At 39.4% G+C, this 14,928-nt stretch overlaps 1 protein-coding gene across 1 annotated transcript in view; it reads right to left on the reverse strand.

Annotated features, from left to right (window-relative positions):
* LOC136836495 (uncharacterized) overlaps window positions 1-14,928 on the reverse strand; it is a 107,444-nt gene that overhangs the window by 91,471 nt on the left and 1,045 nt on the right. The gene's annotated exons all lie outside the window — the stretch shown is intronic.

A 14,928-nucleotide genomic window follows, 5' to 3' on the forward strand; every position in this document is an offset into this window, starting at 1 on the left:
AGGACATATAAAACACAAACAAACAAAAGCAGTACACGGAGCGGAGGGCTCCTTCTCAATGGGGAGTGCGTGAAACACGTGGTTATAAAAATAGTTATATTTGATAGCACACAAGATCAAAGGGAAATTTAACTGAGAACACAGTAAATTACTGCCGCAGAAGTCCTCCCGAAGGGGGGGAACTTGGGAATGCCAGGAACACGGACCAAGGATAATTCTGCTACAGGCGTCACATTGTAGGGGCGTAGGGATGACGACGTCTTCTGCTGAGGACCACGTGTGGGGACGTGGACAAAGGTAGCCTCCCTCTCCAAGGTATTTCTTCAAATCGTAGATTGGGGCGGAAAACGACGCCCGTGGGATGATGGAAAGGCCGCCGTTGAGTACCCGCTCGCGTTTGGAGACTTGCAATCCCCCTTGCAGTCGTCTAAGGCCACGTGGAATGGAACACGGGGCACAAAGGGCGGCGATGGGCTCCACGTGGCGGCGAGCGGCAAACGGAGGGCAGGGGCAAGACCGCCGAGACATGACTTCTCGGCTTAAACTAGCGACCGCGTGTGAGAAAGGGCTGCCTTCGCCCTGACCTTTTATTGCTTCTGGACAGGGGTAGGGGGGGGAGAGATGTCCTGACCCAGGGAACGCTGCTATCTCATAGAAAATGGTATTTGCATCTTTCTGTACCAAAGAAAACGGTGCAAAGCAGATTACAGGTCCCCAACAATTATATTTCTGAGCCCCATATACCCCCGACCTTCAAAGGTTCAAACCAACCCAAAACAGGAAAGGAGAACAGTTTCATGGCGTATTTTGGCGCTAATCTTTACATATATATATATATATATATATATATATATATATATATATATATATATATATATATATATATATATATATTTATATATATGTATACACACACACACACACACACACACACACACACACACACATATATATATATATATATATATATATATATATATATATATATATATATATATATATATATATATATATATATATATATATATATATATACATATATATATATATATATATATATATATATATATATATATATATATATATATATATATATATTTATATATATATACATGCATACAAGAGTACTTGGATCTTAATGCACGCACTCAGTACATTGTATAGTACATAATATTAGCATTGGCATTCAGTCCACCATGCAAGGGAAATGTTGGGTGTTAGCTTCTATTTTCCATCCCTCCAAAGTTCTTATAGGATGCATAATAGATTCTGCCAATGGCCATACCACGTTGAAAGCACCACTTCTCGTCCACAATAGATTCGCTGCATTTTAAACCTCATGGTAAATATACATATATATATATATATATATATATATATATATATATATATATATATATATATATATATGTGTGTGTGTGTGTGTGTATATATATATATATATATATATATATATATATATATATATATATATATATATATATATATATATATATATATATATATATATATATATATATATATATATATATATATATTATAAGTACAAGAAGTCGCTGCATAGCCTACCCCTTAATTTGCCCTTAGTTCTTGAGAGCAGAATCGTCACTGCATAGCGGTCCCATTGGATCTTGATATCAAAATAATTTAAGTTATCATCAGTTCGATCTGTCCCTTTCCTTTACCTGAAACAGACATTTAGATGGCACGGTTGAAAGCAGCAAAGATGACAGGCTGGGTGCCACTCCCTTAAGCAGCTTAGCCCAACTAAGCTGCTTAAAACAACCTTTCTAAAGGCAGATTGAGTTGGCTGGATCGTCTTTCCACAGGACACCTGGGGAGATGCAAGCAGATGGTCAAGACACCTGGAAGATGGCACATCTTGGGCATGTCACCATACGGGCCTGACATCAGGACCCCTGCTCTTGGCAGATGCCTTAAAAGGAGCCAGGACAGGAGGATCTTGGCAGTCAGTCACAGGACAGTTGGTGGGCAGTATGCAGTTTGGCCATTAGCAGTTAGCAGTTAGCCATACATGCAGGCGAGTGATACAAGGCGCTGAGAGGTCACCCTCCACCCTTCCACCCAGATGTCTACACCAGACTCCTGACGTGAACCCAGTACTACAGTCATCCTCGAAAGGACCTACCCAGGAACCTGAGTACGATGTCACGTTTGTGAACACCCGCCGTCATTCTATGCCAGAGCCCCGCTAACCCCCGCCTTTAAGGTAAAGTACAAGTGGAGGCCTTTTCAGTCACGACCGTTTGCCCTTTTGAAGTGTTACTGAGTGCCAGTATTGTTTTCTCATCCTTGTGTCATTTGTTCAGTGCCTTTTGCAGTGTTTCGTGTTCCAATGTAAAGTGTTCAGTTATTCCTTGAGTCCTTGGCACCCTCAGTGCAGACTTGAGTCATATTCTGTGTTATATTTTCCTTTACTGGCGTGTAATGTGTAAATCTCTCTTGCAGAGGGACCTATTCGCAGTGGACTCATCTTGGACTGTGCCTTGCCCCTATTCAAGACTCCAGTAGGAGGATCTTCAGGCGTTGCAAGCCCTTTAACAATTCAATTACCCATTTTCCCTTCTAATGCTTTTCTTTTGTAAATATAATTGCTTAATTTATCCCAAGGGTTTACGTAACATTTCGTTATGAAGTAGAGCCTTCAGCTCCTAAAATCATCCCTCGTTCTTTGTTTTTTACAATTTCCCTTTACGTAAGTCAGAACTCCAAGGCCAAATAAATAAAGTTTCCATTGCCAGCCTGTAAAAACCTCTAGAAATCATATAACCCCAGGGGAAATTCGTAAAAATGGCGACCTTCCTGTAGATCTTGCATTTTTCCCTGCTATTGCCGCTTTGTGCATTTGCATCTTGCCAAATTAGCGATTAGCAAAGCTATCCTGGGTGTGAGACAAATTCTGAACCTGGTACCAAGAGCACAGACCAAGAGAGTTCCACGTAAGTAATGTGTTTATCTTAGCAAAATTTTTTTACAATCATGACTGTACCTAGGAATTAGGAATAAGGACGCATGTATTCACTGAGAGAAGAGACCCGCCGTATTAGATTTGTTAATGCATGCTTTTCAGAATAGGTAGTTAGAGAAATAATAAGTGCTAATCATTTTTGTTTGAGGAATAGTATGAAATTCCTCCGTGTTAAAATCTTTGCCAGTTTTCTGTTCGAGGAATAGTGTGACAGAAATTACTCTGTGTTAAATGTTACTTTGTATTTCAGATTAGTGAATTATTTAGGCGCAAATAAATTCCCACGTGGGGCAAGACGAAGTCAGCTTGCATTGCTGAAATACTCTCTCTCAGAATAGCTAGAATTTAAACCAGGCATTAGGAAAGCAAAATTTTGAACTCCACTTATAGTGAAAATTACGAGGTCATTTTACTGTTATCCCCTCATCCCAGGAAATTCCCGGAGTCCCAGACAGTCTATAAACAGAAGGTTCATTCAAACAGGGTCTAAAAATAACTCACACTGGTGAGCATCAGACGACCTTCACCCCCCCTCCCCTCCCCGTGTGTCTACCCCTCTTTTTACATTCAACACCCGAGCAGTGTCCCCATAAAAAATTGTTCCCTACTTGGGCCACTCTCAGCAAAATTTTTTTGGGGGGCGGTTTTCTCCCGTCAGTAACTTCCAAGTCCTACGGGACAAATCCTATTTTTCAAGTCTTACGAGACCAACCCAATTTCTCAGTCCTACAGGACAGATCCCAATTCCAAGTTTTACAAGACTCCACCAAATTCTACGTCGTACAAGACGAGAATTCCCAAGTCCTATGGGCAAACCAAATTCCAAGTCTTACGAGACTCCACTAAATTCTACGTCTTACAAGGAGAGAATTTCTAATTCCTATGGGTAAACCAAAATCCAAGTCCTTTTGAGACCTTATATTCATGTATTTCACACACATCCAAGTCCTCATGGGACTGATTATTCCAGTTCATTAGAACAACCTTAAGTCTTGCGAGACCCCAAATCACTTTTTTAGCACAAACCCTAAGTTCTCAGGAATGCCTTAATTTCATGCTACAGCCGGCCAAGTCCGTGCATGACATAAAATCCAGTTGCGTCTTCCAAGACGCATATTAAAATTCATTCGCCACGAACAACCACGCCTTACTCAGACATATTAAATTTTAACAAAGTCTCCTCAGACTTACTGATCAATTGTCTTATTCAGACATATCAATTCTCATTCAGTCTGAACAATTGAGTGTTTCAGATTCTTGCAATTAAGTCTTTTCGGACAACCTGAGTCTTCTCAGACATTTGATTCTCTAGCGGGTCCAGTCCTTATAACCATTATTTCAAGATGGCTACTGCCAGAGCCCAACAAAATGAGGACTTCAAATTCTACATGTCTGCTGGAAAGGACATGGGACTATCGCGACAAGCCCTGAGGGAATGGGTTCAAGAGAAAGTGGACTATGCCAAGGCGGAAAGAGAGGCAGAAAGAAGGGCCCAGGAGAAACGAGAAGCAGAAAGACAGGAGAAGGAGAAGGAAAGAATCGCCCAGGAAAAGAGAGAGGAGATAGAATGGCAAGAGAGGAAGATAGAACGGCAAGAGAGGAAGATAGAACGGCAAGAGAGAGAGAAAGAGAGGATCGCCCAGGAAAAGAGAGAGGAGTTAGAACAGCAAGAGAGAGAGAGAGAAAGAGAGGATCGCCCAGGAGAAGAGAGAGGAGATGGAGAGGCATGAGAGAGAGAAGGAGAGGGAGGAGCGAGAGAGGCAGCACGCCCATGACCTCCAGATGTTAGAATGGCAGAATGCCACCCCCCTCCTGCGGCGGGAATGTGTGCCCTCAGCCAAGCTCACTCGTTCATGCCAAAATGGACAGAGGCAGAACCTGAAGTATGGATTGAGAGGGCCGAAAGAGTCCTGGAGTGCTGCACCCTCTCCCCCACTGAACTCTCCCTTGTTCTCACTAAATTCCTGGGAGGGAAGGCACTCATTGCCTACCACGCCCTTTCGGAAGAGGATAGGGGAAACTGGGAAGCCGTATGCCAAGCAGTTATCAAGGCGTACAAGACTACCCCTGAGTGGTGGAGGAGGCGTTGGAGAGAGCATTCTGAGTGGGCATTAGCAAAATGGCTCGAGTCTGAAGGAGCCACTAATGCCACCGAGGTACTCGAGAAATTTAAATTTGAGCATTTCCTGCGCTACGCTCCTCCTGCCCTGGCCACTCATGTAGTAGAAAAAGCCTCTGCAACACTCACCAAGTGTAGCCAGATAGCAGACATGTGGGAGACTCACCACCCTCAGGAAGGATCCATGGAGTGGAAGATAAATCCCCCGCCCCTCCTCAGAAGATCAAATCCCCCTAAGAATGGAAACTCGGGCAAGCCCCGAACTTGCCATTATTGCAAAAAGACAGGGCATTCCTCTGACCAATGCAGAAACAAGCAAACAGAGCCTCTTTCTCCTGGAAAACCACCCAATAACTTACCTGCGCTCTCCACAGGGGCAGTGCGAGAAGATTTTAGCCAAACCTTTTGTACGGCATGCAAGGTTTATGGCCACTCCCCCTCATGGGCGAAATGCCCTAGAAATAGTAAGTCCAATACTCCCGCCGTCACCTTGGCTGTCACGAATTCCAAGCCCTTGGGCACTCCCGCCGAAGGCCCCATACATGTGGCCCCTCCCAGAGGCAGCTACCCCGTGAACTGAGTCAAAGAAACTGATGACTCTAGCGCACAAATCTCCCTCATATGAAGGGATAGAGTTCTCTATGGAGCTATTGTTAATAGATGAAAACTCGTCACAATCGAGGGAGTAAATCAATTTAAAATGATACTCCCTATGGTCCAGTTGAGAGTCACAAGACCTCATCAATCAAAAAATTGCAATCTTGCAGTAGCAAGCTATCTTTCCAAAGGCTATGACGTCATTCTGGGACAGGACTTTCAGTCACCACAGAAATCACGACAATCCAGGGGTCCACATTCCCCAACTCATTCCTCGGGCATGAGTAATCCTCCCCCATTTTTCTCCCATAAGGACATGACGTTCCTACCAGTGCCACCTGAGTACGATGTACAGTGGCCCCCTCGATCGATTCCTGATCCAATTCCAGTGCCCGGCCCTGCCTCAGTGCTAGTGCCAGGGCCCCAATCAGATCTCCCTCCAGGAGATGCCAAATCCCTGCCAGTGCCACTTGCATGCACCGAGCAGTGCCAAGCTCCATCTGTCCTGACCGACGAGCACCAGAAACCACAGATAGTGCCTGACCCTGCCTTAGTGCCAGCGCCAGAGCACGCCCCCAATCTCCATTCAAGAGATCCAACTCAGGACCCCCTCTCTTCTCCCGGCCTGGCACTGCTACCAGCACTGGTAAGAGAGACGGTTCCTCTCGACCACAGTGGAAGTTCACCTAAAGGTTCGGCCTCACAACCCGTGCCTGAGCTGGTCACCACTGCCCACGAGTCATCCATGCCCCCGCCAACTGTCACCGCTCTCTCGCCACAGATACCCTCGCAAGTCATGATTCTGCCCCGCTTCGCTGGGCAGATGAACTCTACGAGGTGCAAAAATTAATAGCCGAGCTGGTGAACAAAATTCCTGTGTCAGCTGTCACAGCAGCTGACCCAGGTGGCACCCCATGCCGCCCTCCAGCCTCAGGCCCTCCGATTTCCTGGCCGAAGACGACTGTCCAGGTAGGAGAGGTTCGTGGCGAAAGTACCATGGGCTTGGGAAATTCCAGGTAGTCTACAAAGAGCTCTAGAGCTCTCCTGGCACCTGCGCCATCCCTTCATCTTTCGAAGGTCTTGGCACCTCTAATCCAGAGGATGTCAAGGCCCTCCCCTACCTTCTTCCATTCCTCTGGAACTTCTATCCCTTTTCCTTCTCTGTTGATCTTTCCTTTGAGCTTTTCTTAAATTATCACCACAAGAGGCAATTAAAATACGGGATACCATTCCCCTCTAAATACATAAGTCATTTTGTTATAAAGCAGTAAGAATAACAGAGTGGGAAGTGGCAAGCCCCTGCGCCCATACCTTGGCACAGGGCATGTGTGTCAGTTCTTCCTGAAGGAGTCATGCCCTTTGGGTTCCCTTTTCCAGCCCTTGGGCTGAGAGATAGTCTGGGCCGTAATCTACAGGAGAAGGACAATAAATTCCTGCATAAAACAATAAATACCTCACTCTATTATCATTGGCTCTTCTGTGCATATCCTTTACTCTTTTATTCATTTATTTATTTTTCTGTTTTATTACTTTTAACGAATCGCGAGTCACAGACTCCTGCCCTTGTGATTTTAACACCACCTTCGTAAACCAAGAGACGTGTCCTGCCCTTTTGTACGCGGTCACGCCCCTCACTTGTATCATTATGTTCATTTTTCCTTTTGTTTTTATTGTTTTTCTAAGAACTCTATTTTTGTCCCAGGCTCCTTGTCATTTATCTGCTTATCCAGTCATAACATTGAGCGAGTATCTATTTATAGCCTTTGCCTGAGTTATGGGCCGTGGAAGCATAAAATTAGCGTGGTTTAAAGTTAGTGAATTAAAACTCGCGAATACTGTTGCTTGCCTACAGCTGTCAAAATTCCCCAGTGTAAGTTGTCAGCTGTCAACTTTCGAGTTGGCGATCCTTTGAACTGTTAGCTAAGCATTGCGCAATGCAAATTGGGTATCGTCATTACAATATCTCATAAAGAGGGATGACATTTAAAGAAATAGACGCTGTGTTATCATTACACTGCCTCTTCAAGGCATACTAACCGCATGCCTCTGTTATTTAGAATTAAGGCACTTATTGTAAATTAATTCTTACACTTTGTCATCTGCCTCAAAATTACCTTGTCTTCATAATCTTAAAGTAACGTATACCATAAATTTGAAGGAAATTAATGTGCCATGTTAAAGTAGTTTAATATCAATGTGTGTTGGAAGTAAAGTAAAGCTTCTTTCCACTTTGTGTGGGGAATAAAGTAAAATAAAACTTCTTTCCATTTTGTGTTGGGGTTAAAGTAAAGTAAAATCTTTTCCACTTTTTGTTGGGAGAAGAGTAACGTAAAGCATCTGTGCCAACTTCTTGAATATCAACGTGCACACCCAAATGAAGGCACGTATGTTCTCTTCGGTAGGGAGCTATTATAAGTACAAGAAGTCGCTGCACAGCCGACCCTTTATTTGCCCTTAGTTATTGAGAGTAGAATAGTCGCTGCATAGCTGGTCCTAGTGGACCTAGATATCAAAACAATTAAAGTTATCAACACTTCGATCTGTCCCTTTCCTTTACCTGAAACAGACATTTAGATGGCACGGTCAAAAGGGGCAAAGATGAGAGGCTGGGTGCCACTCCCTTAAGCAGCTTAGCCCAGCTAAGCTGCTTAAAACAACCTCTCTAAAGGAAGATTGAGTTGGCTGGATTGTCTTTCCATGGAACACCTGGGGAGATGCAAGCAGATGGTCAAGACACCTGGAAGATGACACATCTTGGGCATGGTCACCATATGGGCCCGACATCAGGGCCCCTACTCTCGGCAGATGCCTTAAAAGGAGCCAGGACAGGAGGATCTTGGCAGTCAGTCACGGGGCAGTTGGTGGGCAGTATGCAGTTGGGCCGTTAGCAGTTAGCCATACATGCAGGCAAGTGATACAAGACGCTGAGAGGTCACCCTCCACCCTTCCACCCAGATGTCTACACCAGACTTCTGACGTGAACCCAGTACTACAGCCATCCTCAAAAGGACCTACCCAGGAACCTGAGTACGATGTCACGTTTGTGAACACCCGCCGTCATTCTATGCCAGAGCCCCGCTAACCCCCACCTTTAAGGTAAAGTACAAGTGGAGGCCTTTTCAGTCACGACCGTTTGCCCTTTTGAAGTGTTACTGAGTGCCAGTATTGTTTTCTCATCCTTGTGTCATTTGTTCAGTGCCTTTTGCAGTGTTTCGTGTTCCAATGTAAAGTGTTCAGTTATTCCTTGAGTCCTTGGCACCCTCAGTGCAGACTTGAGTCATATTCTGTGTTATATTTTCCTTTACTGGCGTGTAATGTGTAAATCTCTCTTGCAGAGGGACCTATTCGCAGTGGACTCATCTTGGACTGTGCCTTGCCCCTATTCAAGACTCCAGTAGGAGGATCTTCAGGCATTGCAAGCCCTTTAACAATTCAATTACCCATTTTCCCTTCTAATGCTTTTCTTTTGTAAATATAATTGCTTAATTTATCCCAAGGGTTTACGTAACATTTCGTTATGAAGTAGAGCCTTCAGCTCCTAAAATCATCCCTCGTTCTTTGTTTTTTACAATTTCCCTTTATGTAAGTCATAACTCCAAGGCCAAATAAATAAAGTTTCCATTGCCGGCCTGTAAAACCCTCTAGAAATCATATAACCCCAGGGAAATTCGTAAATATATATATGTATATATAGGTATATATATTTATATATAGATTTATACATATATATTTATGAATATATATATATATATATATATATATATATATATATATATATATATATATATATATATATATATATATATATATACCTATATATGTTCAATATATATATATATATATATATATATATATATATATATATATATATATATATATATATATATATACATATATATATATATATATATATATATATATATATATATATATATATATATATATATATATTCTTAAAAAATCACAGTAGATGCACTGACTTCAGTGTGTATAAGCGATGCCCAAGTTGATTTTACCAAGGAGAATTCTTTGTTTAGCAGAGCGGCCTTTTCGACGGTTTCAACGGATCATACTTCAAAAACACATCGAAATCACAAAAGTGGAAGCAGAAAAGGCTTTCAGTAACCTTAGAAGCAGACGGTAAGGCTTTAATCAGACTGCTCCTTGGGAGTGGAAGACCCGGATGCTGAATTATTGCCATGGTAAACTGAAAAAGTGTTGCCCCCATCTTGAAAGGAAGCTTCAATTCAAGCTGAAGAACCTTGTTGCTGAAAGCGACTGGACTAAACATGCCAACGTGGACTTCATGGTTAATTTATCAGACAAACCGGTGGATAGCGCTACGACAGCGGCTGTGGGATATGGATTAAGCTTTGGTGTTTCTGACGGTAACCTGGACTATGTCGGTATTTCAAAATCATTTTTTTTTTTTTTTAAGTTAGCCATAATTTATGTCTTGATGACATCAAAATTTGTAAAGGTATTGTGTATGGTACTATGGCCAAGCCTTCTTCCTCAAATGTTCCCGTAAGATTTCTCCAGGCCTACAAAAACCTTAAAAAAGGCGAAACATTGCAAGTAACAACGGTAGATAGGTCTAATGCAGTGGTAATAATGAATAAAAGTGACTATGTAAAATAAAATTATGGCATTATTGAATGGTAGTGAAACTTACACGAAACTGAGGTCAGATCCTATACAGACAGTGAACTCTCATTTAAGCATACATATTAAATCCATTTTAAAGGGCTCTGACCATTTAATTAAGCAGTTTACCACTCAGTGTTCCTCCCTACCATATCTCTACGGTTTAGTCATGACACAAAATCAATAACCCTATTAGACCAATTATTAGTTCAGTAGGCTCAGTTTCGTATAATTTTTTCTGAATGGCTTGTAAAAATTCTTACACCTTTGGTAGGAAACATTTCTAATACGAATGTAAAAATAATATCGACTTCATAAACAAATTGAATAGTTTGAATTTGAATTTTGTCGTCTGTAGATAATTTATATACTTGGATTTTTAAAGGAAGAATGAGAAAGTTATGATATTCCTTTAACTGTAGCACACCTCACTAATCTTATAAGGTTATGTATCAAAGATAGTAAATTTTGTTTTCATGGGGAATTTTTCTGTACAAAAGTTCGGCATGGCTATGGGTAATCCCTTATCTCCTGTCCTTAGCAATATTTACATGGAATGTTTTGAGACAAAATTCTTACCAAGAATTTTGCCCGGACTAGTTATATGGTTTAGGTATGTGGATGATATTTTCTGTATCCGGCCAGTTCACGAAAATCTCCAGGAATTTGTGGTTAAGCTAAATAATTGAGTGCCTTCTATAATATTTACCGTAGAAGAAGAAAGAAATTGTAATTTGAATTTTCTTGATGTAGCTGTCCATAGACATGATAGAAATTTCACCTTTTCAGTCTTTAGAAAATCAACTTTCAGTCTTTAGAAAATCAACTAACATTGCCTCTTTTGTTCATTAGGCTATTATTCCAGTCATCATCAAAATGTTATATTCTCTGTCTTTTCTGGAATGTTTTCAAGGGCTTTACGCGCTTGTAGCCCGCAGTTCATTGATGCTGAGAACAAAACTATTTATGATATTGCTTTGAAACTTAAATACCCAAGGACCTTTGTAGATGTAGCATGAAAAAGAGCCAGGGAAACATTTTATTTAACTAATAACAAACTTGAATTTAGTAAGCATATTCTCAGATTACCGTATGATGAAAGGTTTTTACAAATTCTTACAATTTTAAAGCTTTTCAACATAAATGTTGTTTTCGGTAATTTTAATGTTAAGAGTTTAGTAATAAAAAATTCTCCTGAAGATGTTTCTGGCTGCATCTATGCAATTCCTTGTAAAAAGTGTGATAAAATATATTATAGGAAAACTGAAAATCACTTTCACACCGAATCAAACAACAACATTGGATCTTGTTTTATCAAGTCAAATAATGAAAGTGTTCTAAATTTAAGTTCTTCTTTGTTTAAACTTGATGCCTTCATAATTAAAAAAGTTGTTGATAAATATAAGCAAAATTAGTATTTAGTTTTATACATGTTTCTGGAATTTGAATGGGTAAGATTCCGTATCTCTTATGGTTAAGTATATGGTTTTCGTTTGTAACCGCGTGATTCCGGATTATCCTGGAATACCTTTTTGTTTATTACCCTTTGGCAATTAACCATCTGGTATTCTTGTTCTTTTTGTTTACTTTGTAACCTTCTTTTCATCTTTGTCTCATTTGTGCCCAGACGATGCGTTAATAAACGTGAAAGCGCTTGGTAGGCTACTGAGCTTCTGCCTGTCATTTTCCTGTGGGATTCGCTCATATATATCTCATATATATATATATATATATATATATATATATATATATATATATATATATATATATATATATATATATATATATATATATATATATATATATATATTAACGATAAATAATATTGCCAAGACCAGTAAGAACATTCTTTATTATACGAGCTTTCGAGGTATAAAATCTCATCATCAGGCTGAAAAAACCGACAAGGATGAGAATCAGTGAAATTACAATAAAATGAATTGTCATAATAAATCTTCAGCAAAAATACTAACCAAATTTATAAAATGAACAAGTAAATACAAACTAAAAGGGTGAGACGTAAAATAACGAAAAATTAAAAGCGAACACAAACATAAAAATATGAAAATAAAAATAAGGTGAGATATAAACAAACTACCACTCACAAAGTAAAATATTGAACGACACGATAACTATAGTAGTTGAATACCAGACTAGTTGTTGTTCAATTCCGGTTTCATCTTTTTTAATAACCAGCGACTCTGAAATCAAAAGGTCCAGTCTATTTGAACAAAAAGACAGTACCCGAAAATCCAGGTCAGTGAAAGGATGGTCCTGTGCTAAACTGTGTTCTCTAATGGCAGAAAAGGGTGGTTTGGAAAGAGGAAACCTAGTTCTAATACAAAGACCTCTGTGTTCCAAAATTCTGTGTCTGAGCCAGCGGGAACTGGATCCCACGTATCATGAACCACACTGCGAACAAGTGAACAAGTAAACGACACAGGAATTAAGGTCCACAGGCGGAGTAGGCTTCTCCCTCAAAAGTGATCTTATAGTAAAAGGATTACAGAAAACAAACCGGAAACTAATTTGAGGGAAACAATTCCTAAGTATTTCTTGTAACTTTTTTCGGACCATATAGCTACTATGACCAAGGTAAAGGCAATTTAATGTACTTTACATCTTTACTAGCAGTACTGTACACCGGTCTGAGACAAAACTTTTAATTTAAAAAATTTTTCAGAACTTTATAAAATACAAAAATGGGATATGAGTTTTCAGAAAAATAATTCTGGAGGAAAACCATATCTTGATGAAATAAATTAAAATCACAACAAACATTGTAGGCTCTATTTATCAAAGTGCGTATTGAGTTCATCTTATACAACTTTGTGAAAAACCGAGGTAATTCAATCCCAAGCCAGTAAAAGTACTTTTCCTATAAACAGAGGTCTCAAGTTTGCCACTATTTCTGTATACCTGTACATCTAAAAATGACAACTTATTATCCTGTTCCGTCTCACAAGTAAAAGAAATGTTAGGGTGACGAGAATTAAAATATTCAAAAAACAAATCACCCTAACATTTCTTTTACTTGTGAGACGGAACAGGATAATAAGTTGTCATTTTTAGATGTACAGGTATACAGAAATAGTGGCAAACTTGAGACCTCTGTTTATAGGAAAAGTACTTTTACTGGCCTGGGATTGAATTACCTCGGTTTTTCGCCAAAGTTGTATAAGATGAACTCAATACGCACTTTGATAAATAGAGCCTACAATGTTTGTTGTGATTTTAATTTATTTCATCAAGATATGGTTTTCCTCCAGAATTATTTTTCTGAAAACTCATATCCCATTTTTGTATTTTACAAAGTTCTGAAAAATTTTTTAAATTAAAAGTTTTGTCTCAGACCGGTGTACAGTACTGCTAGTAAAGATGTAAAGTACATTAAATTGCCTTTACCTTGGTCATAGTAGCTATATGGTCCGAAAAAAGTTACAAGAAATACTTAGGAATTGTTTCCCTCAAATTAGTTTCCGGTTTGTTTTCTGTAATCCTTTTACTATAAGATCACTTTTGAGTGAGAAGCCTACTCCGCCTGTGGACCTTAATTCCTGTGTCGTTTACTTGTTCACTTGTTCGCAGTGTGGTCTGCGATACGTGGGATCCAGTTCCCGCTGGCTCAGACACAGAATTTTGGAACACAGAGGTCTTTCCATTAGAACTAGGTTTCCTCTTTCCAAACCACCCTTTTCTGCCATTAGAGAACACAGTTTAGCACAGGACCATCCTTTCACTGACCTGGATTTTCGGGTACTGTCTTTTTGTTCAAATAGACTGGACCTTTTGATTTCAGAGTCGCTGGTTATTGAAAAAGATGCAACCGGAATTGAACAACAACTCGTCTGGTATTCAACTACTATAGTTATCGTGTCGTTCAATATTTTACTTTGTGAGTGGTAGTTTGTTTATATTTCACCTTATTTTTATTTTCATATTTTTATGTTTGTGTTCGCTTTTAACTTTTCGTTATTTTACGTCTCACCCTTTTAGTTTGTATTTACTTGTTCATTTTATAAATTTGGTTAGTATTTTTGCTGAAGATTTATTATGACAATGCATTTTATTTTAATTTCATTGATTCTCATCCTTGTCGGTTTTTTCAGCCTGATGATGAGGTTTTATACCTCGAAAGCTCGTATAATAAAGAATGTTCTTCCTGGTCTTGGCAATATTATTTATCGTTAAGCTAAGATTTCAAGTAGCCTTAATTAATTACTGAGACTAACATATATATATATATATATATATATATATATATATATATATATATATATATATATATATATATATATATATATGTGTGTGTGTGTGTGTGTGTGTGTGTGTGTGTGTGTGCTGCTATGTGTGTGCGTGTTTGCATCTATTATTATATATATATATATATATATATATATATATATATATATATATATATATATATATATATATATATATATATATATATATACAACATTAATCTGTACCCCTTAAACAGGGTAGCTCCAGCGATAGAACAGCACACCAGTCCCAGCTTGGTTGGTTTAACTCTGAATTACTTTAACTGCTGAATTGTACATATATATATATATAT

This window comes from Macrobrachium rosenbergii, chromosome 56 (assembly GCF_040412425.1).
Source record: "Macrobrachium rosenbergii isolate ZJJX-2024 chromosome 56, ASM4041242v1, whole genome shotgun sequence".
Taxonomy (NCBI): domain Eukaryota; kingdom Metazoa; phylum Arthropoda; class Malacostraca; order Decapoda; family Palaemonidae; genus Macrobrachium; species Macrobrachium rosenbergii.